Raw genomic sequence first — 7,516 nt, 5'->3', positions numbered from 1 at the left:
CACCAAGTTAATCTAGTGTTAAACCCGACAACGCCATTTTATCCTGCTTGTCTTTATTTGCCGCCACTCTTCTTATTGTCGACGTCAAGCCGCCATTAAACACCATCTCCGCCGCTTTAGCCCTCGGCGCCGTAATCCCATCAAAAGGAAACAGTATAACAACCTCGGCCTAATCCTTCATTAGCCCGACTCCTCCCCCGCCATCTCATCCACACCCCCAGCCGCCGAAGTGCTAGTAATTAGCTTAGCACTAACGAGTCGCCGGGGGTAGCGGCAGTCGGTGTTGAAGTTCAAAACCTGCCTGACGGAGAATCGGCCGTTAATCGCGTCCCGTTACTGAGCTCTTAAATACAATTTTGCGTTGTAGCCTGGTTGTCCCTCTTTTACTACGTGTGATTTCGTTTGATTGAGTTCTACGTCAATTCAAAACAGTGTGTACACTTGATGTCAAAACTGTTCAAGGGAAGTCAACCTTAAACATTTCTTGACAATAATATGTTATATGTGACCTCACTAGTCTAAACATGACATCCTGATTAACTCATTTGTTGCCAAAAACGTATAAATACGTTCTATTTAAGTGTCTCAAAGATACATTCATAAGTTTTTTGTTTTTTTTAGGCTTTGATGCAGCCTCTGAACTGCAAAGAATGGGTGAAGCAATGGTAGTAATTACATGAACGGCCAGCAGGTGGCAGCAAAGTATGAGAGATCAACCAGGGCCATGTTGCAAACAAGCTCATTTACTCACAGTTCTAAACAGATTTGTGAATAATGATTAAAATTAGCTATACTGTAATGCTAATTGCTGCAAAACGGAAACACATCTTTCTTTTGGTAGCTTCCATGTTTTAATAGCAATACAACACAATATTCTGAGGGCCTTGAAAAATCTGTCAAAATCCAGTAACACCGCCTGGAGAGAAGGGGGTTGCTTCAGTGAAAATGGCTGGGAGTGAATGATTAAGTATTACATTTGTGGGATATGAGCTAGGGAGCAAAATCCAGCTGTTTTTATCCATCTCAAGGGGCGTCCATTTCCCCCCTGCTTTCTGTCGACTGAAGATGACATCATAGTTGCTCAGGCAATGACCAATCACAGCGCACCGGTTTTCTGAAGCTGAGCTGTGATTGGTTGTTACCTGAGCTCGACAGCAAGTGGTAAAATGGCCGCCTTCTGATATTGATAATAATGTATTTTATTGTCAAGATTTTTTTTTTTAGGTTGACTTCCCCTTTAAATATAGAATACAAGACAGCACAACAGCACCGCCCATGCCCAAAGGTAAGGCAGCGAGAAGTTTTTTGTGTTTTTCTTCTTCCTGTCCTGCACTTTGAATAAATCCCAAATGAGTAAATCCTCCTTGTCATGCTGCTCACCCTTCATCACTTCTCCCTTGCTCTTGTGCCCCCCCCCCCCCCCCCCAACACTGCTCTACGCATTAACAATCGAACATATTCTTGTCTTGTACGCACTTGTGTCGTCGCTTTAATTCATACCCAGCGATCCAGGCTGCCAATGAAGGCACATTCCGGAGATTTTCAAGCATACGTTGTGCCCTCCAATTTTTTATAGCGTAAAAGTTGCGCAAGAAATACTATTGACGTATTATAGCCTATTTTGCTGTTCTTTGACAATGTTAATCATTGGTCAAACTTGTGATGGGACTTGATTTAAAAATGATCTAATTAATTTTAAAAAGTCACTTTGAGCTATATTAATGAATATAATCTCAAAATAATGTGGTTACACGAGTTTGGAGATCCTTATAACTCAAATGTGGTCGTTTTCAGAAATAACCAATCACATCCGCACACACCTGCCACCATTTGAAGTGCCTCTGATTAATCCCCAATAAAGTTCAGATGTTCTTGTGGCTTTCTTGACATTTTTCCTTCTCTTGCAGAAACCTGATCGTTTTGCACATTGATTACGCATTGGTATTTGGAACTGTTCATAATTCAAGTATGTGCTGCTAATCAGAAGCTAACGCTAATTTGTGTATCCAACAAAGAGGTGGAGTACACCATGGACCGGTCACCAGACTCATATTAGTGGATATAGAAAGTCTACACACCCCTGTTCAAATGCCAGTTTTTTTTGTGAGGTGAAATTCAGCCTGTTCAACTTTGACAAATAATTTCCAGAGTGGAAATAAGATAGTTGCATAAGTGTGCACATCCTCGTTCCTCTGGGATGTGGCTGTTCAGAATTAACCAATCACATTCAAACCAATGTTAAATCATCTACAAAATGGGTTAACTCCAATGTTTATGTGCTAACAATGACTATTAAGATCTTCTCATAATTCAAATGTGTGCTTCTTATCAGAATCGAACACTTTTAGCAAAGCTTAATGCAGCTTTGCTTACCTTCGGGTTTTGACATAAAAATGATTTGACGATAGTACCTTTTCAAGATAGCGGTTCAAGGAATCTATTGTCTATACTACGTCCTCTTTAATGTGTTACACACATACATGAGAATAACATGTATGCGGAACTATTGAACAATTACATTTTTTACATTCAAGCCCGCGTTTGTGTGTGTGTTGTTTGCACACAGCTCAGCAGATAGACATGCGCGGCGCGGCACAGCGCATCGACAGCACGCACTTAGGCAAAATAGATGGCGTTGCTGGTGTGCAAAGCATCTATCATTTCTGCCTATGATTAATAGTTGTCCTGGGGATGCTGCTCAGCAATGAGGAGGATGAGGAGGGGAGGGGGGGGGGCTGAGTGAGGTCTAGGGGGAGGAAGAAAAACAGCACAGAGGAGAATGAAACAAGGGGGAAGAAACCTGAAAGGAGTTCTGAATGTCGCAGATGTGTCAAAATCTGACACAATATTTATCATATTTCATACAATTATATAAGATGAACTTGACTAAGAGTCAGAACATGGTCCAATTTTGTATTATTATTATTATTATTATTATTATTATTGAATCATGTTCTGACTCTTGGTCCTTTCGATATTGCAAACAACATAAAATGACATAAGGAAATAATCTTGATCATACGGTACATCATGTTCTGTGAATGTAGCATATAAATAACGATCTGAAAAAATACTGTATGCCATGTGTTGCAAATGTATACTACTACCACTGCATAATAATAATAATAATAATAATAATAATAATAATAACAAATAAATAAATAAATAATAATAATAATAATAATAATAGCAACAACATAAAACTTGATTAAGAAACAAAATATATTAAATAATCTGTAGATGATGAAAATTTCTAACACTAACAATGTCTTAACTTTATTATGTACATTATGCAGTAAATAATAATGATGATAATAATAATAATAATAATAATAATAATAAAATACACATAATATACACAACAATATACATGCCAATACATAACAATAACAACTAATAAATACATGAACAAAAAAATAAATATGTAAACAAAAATAGATAAATACACAAAAATACATTTAAAAACTGTCATTTAAATAATCACATAATCAAATATGGCATGTGTTTCAAATGACCATTACCACTATCAATAGTATAATTAACAGCAGCAAATGAATGAATAAAGAAAAAAAATGCAAAAACTAAAACTAAAAATACATAAAAATATATATGTATATATCACTTTTTAAATGAACTTTTCTTTCACAAACATGACTAATTTACACCAGAATTCGTATAATTAAAAAAATCATCATCATCATCATTACCACCATGTTAATACCAACAATACTACTGCTACAACTAATAATAATAATTCAGAATATTAAAAAAAGAAAATATACCAATTGAAATGAAAAATGTAATCAAAAATATGTTGCACTTCAATACCAAGTGAGAAAAGCCACGTTTGCTGTTTGTTTACTTCCGACACAGGTGACCAATTTATTCCTTTTTGTACCAAATTGGACTTTAAAATGTCACGTGTCAACATTCTTGTCACATCATGCAGCCAAACACATCTGCCTGCCGTGTCATCGTGTCAATTGGAGGACGTCGTCACCAAAATGAGTCATGCAATATTCAAATTGCATTTGGGCTCGCTCACATAGGATGTGTGTCCGTCTACAAATTAACCATGCAATTCATGCACGTGTGTGTGCGCGCGCGCGCGCGTGCCATCTGCCGTGGTGTCGAGACAGTTAACTGCAAACAAAGGACACAATGCAAATCATGTAAATGGCCTTCTTCTTGGTTGTCTCTATGACACAAGTCACTGTTATATGCTGTGTGTGTGCGTGCGTGCGCGCGTGCGTGCGTGTGAATAATATGGATATGCTAATAAGAAGCCACACATGGATATGTAGGTCACGCCTGTCTATTTTCCGCAAAGGTTTCCGCCCCTTCAGCGTACACACACGCACACACACTGGCGCTCATCTTGTCGTGCTCACTTTTTAGAGCTTCAGGTGTCCCATGACAGTGTGGCTGCTTTAAAAAAAAAATAAAAAAAAAATAAAGTACAATCTCCACATTGGCGCGGCGCGGCACTGAGACGAAAGCTTCACATTCTGCAGCGTGCAGATTTGTGCCGGCACGCAGCTCAGGAGATGCTTAAGTGCAAGAAAGCAGATAAACTAGTGTAATTCCTCAAATGGTGAGCCCCAGGCGTTTTACATGTTGCCTTCCTTTGATTGGAATAGGAATGAAATGTGTAATGTCAACCTGTTATTAGTTTCTCTCACTAATGTAGCATAATGTTGTGACAATACTTTCAACATTGCAATGGTGCTTTGAGAAATGAGTGATCCAAGCTTTAGCTTTGACTTACGAGCAGAAATTTGTGTATAATTTTGTGGCAATACTTTGAGATATAAATGATCCAACTTCTGACTTTTTTTTTAGATACAAGCTGTCATTCGGGCGATTTTATGAGCAGAAGTTTGAGATATGAGCACTTTGTGGTGGCAGAGAACTTCAAGCAGTTTGGCAGATTGTCAACAAATCTTCCAAAAAGATACTTCAAACTATTTAATGGCACTCCCAAGTTGAAGTTTACTGTCAAACTGAACATAAAACACAGATAATGAAATCATGTGTATTTAAAAATCCACATGGCTTGGCCGTACAACAGCCTGCTTAGCCTAAAGCTAAATAACAATGCTAACACACAATAGATGGGCTAATACGATACCGCTTGTGGTCGTATTACGATCAGAAACTACAAATTAGAAATCAGAAGAATAGAAAATTATCTCATTCACTGCCATTGACGGCTATTGATGTCAAAAATCCATTTCAACTATTTCTATTAGTTTAACATTTTTTTCCACTTTTGTTAACAAGAGTATGAAAACCTAGAAACAATTGTTATTGAACATTTACAACAGATATCAAATTTATGATTAATCGTGAGTTAACTATTGAAGTCATGCGATTAATTACAATAAAAAATGATTAATTAATTGCATGACTTTACGAGTTATCTCACGATTAATCACAAATTTTATATCTGTTCTAAATGTACAATAAAAAAATTCTAGGTTTTCATACTCTTGTTAACAAAAGTGGGAAAAAAACTAATAGAAATAGTTCAAATGGATTTTTGACGTTGATAACCGTCAATGGCAGTGAATGAGTTAATTTCATGCAATTTTAGCCCCAAAAAATTTGATTGGTAAATATGGGTCTTTCTTTAAAATGACCTCTCATTGTTTTTTATACAGTATATCAACAGTATTAGTGGTCTGAAAAAATGTGGCATCAAACATCCCTAGTCTATTTGACAGGCACAAACCAAAAAGGAGCAGCACAATATCCATTCAATTGAAGCAAAAAACATCACTAAAATACAATATTGTAGAATACTAATAATTAAAAAAAAAATTAATTTGCGAGGCTGGAACAGATTAAAGTCATATCCATTCATTTCACACTTGAAAGGGAAAAAAACTAAAAAGACAACTCAAGATCTTTCCTATGTTTATTCCATTAAAAGCAGTGATTATTTGAGGTAAGGCGTCAATTAAAGTGGAGGCCACATCATGTTGAGAGAATACAACAACTACTTCCAGCCTACTCGGCTGGCAAGACAGGCAGCTCTATATTTATCATCCCACTGCGGACTATTTTCAGAGCTTCAAACCTCATGCAAATGGCTTTTCGTTACCGGCACTCACAACATCGTCGCCACGCGCCGTTCGGCTGGCAGAGGTGCGAAGAGCGGGTAGGAATGGACGCCCGCCCTCCAACCCTTGTTATTCAAGCGGCTGAGCATCTGCCCTCAACCACCCCGGACGCACACGTCCAGCCATCATGTCAGCTTTTGGCCCCTCGGTGACCTCCCGTCCATGCATCACGTGTGACGGATGGGTGAAACAAAGCGAGATGTCACATCGACTCGCGCCAGTACATTCAGTTTACTTGTGATTTGGAAGACCACATGCGTATTTTGATGTCGTCTCGAGTCAATCCCTCATTTCACTAAAGTGTTTAGATTTTTTTTGTTTGTTTTACTATTCATTGCATTAAGTTGATGTTATGATACTAGTAACGATAGTAAACGGTTAATCTCCCATTTATTATTATTATTTTTTTAGGTAGGTGATTTTGTTTGATGCGTTTTATACATGCTTTCAACTGCACTGACTAAATGGAGATGCTGGGGATTGAACCCAGGACCTCATACATGCGAAGCATGCGCTCTACCACTGAGCTACATCCCCAATGCTAATCATGGACGTATATAAACAACAAACCCGGTGAAAAATCATCTACAAAAAGTCCTACCCTAAATTGATCCGTGGTGGAAAAAAGGTTGGAGACCCCGGCGAGCAACCAATATTATTATATTTAACTGTTTTTAAGCAAAAAATAACAAAATAACAAAAAATACCCTTATGATGGCAAATCAAAATTGCTAAAAAAATAATAAATGTACTTTATAGTCTTTCACTGTCTACTGCCTATCTTCAAATCCGGACCAAGTCAAGGTCACATGCAGACTCCCGATCAATTTCTGTTAAATAGAAAAAAGGAGGAACTTTGATTGACCATTATTGAAGTCGGGTGTGACCACTCCCACAGCAACACAGATCCACCAGCCTGCTCTTGTCTGCAAAATTACCATTACTACATCTAACTCACCTCCAAGCATAGATTTACCACACGGCGTGCCACAAAAATAGAGTCTTAAATATTAAGGCCTAGATTCCCCAATCCGACGTCGGCCATATTTGACCGACGCCTACCCCCTGTGTCGAGTAGAAAAATGACGTAAATACACACCGCACCGACTGTTACGTACTTTCAGCGCATGCGCGAGAAGTAATTCCCCTCCATACCATCGGTGGCAGTAGTCATTATTCCTAAAGGCAACCGGAAACCTCTTTATGGGGGCGGGATATAAAAACGTGAAAAAATAATTATATATAATTATATTTATATATATATTATTAACAGTTGCTATACTTCTCAAGTATAAAAGTAAATCCTACCTATATCCAGTCATGGCATAGTTTGGCTTTCATACCTTCGTCGGCATACCCTTTAACAGTAATATCATACAATGCCGGTCTCT

The 7,516-nt window shown here is 37.8% G+C and overlaps 1 non-coding gene across 1 annotated transcript; it reads right to left on the bottom strand.

The window, feature by feature from the left end:
* Positions 1–6,590: 6,590 nt before the first annotated feature.
* On the bottom strand, positions 6,591–6,662 carry trnaa-cgc (transfer RNA alanine (anticodon CGC)). The gene has a single exon. It is a non-coding gene; the product is annotated as a tRNA-Ala (tRNA).
* Positions 6,663–7,516: the final 854 nt, after the last annotated feature.

This window comes from Leptonotus elevatus, chromosome 11, assembly GCF_054856555.1.
Source record: "Leptonotus elevatus isolate MCC_2025b chromosome 11, RoL_Lele_1.0, whole genome shotgun sequence".
NCBI lineage: Eukaryota > Metazoa > Chordata > Actinopteri > Syngnathiformes > Syngnathidae > Leptonotus > Leptonotus elevatus.
Note: the sequence above shows the minus strand (reverse complement) of the source record. Positions and strands in the feature narration are given on the sequence as shown.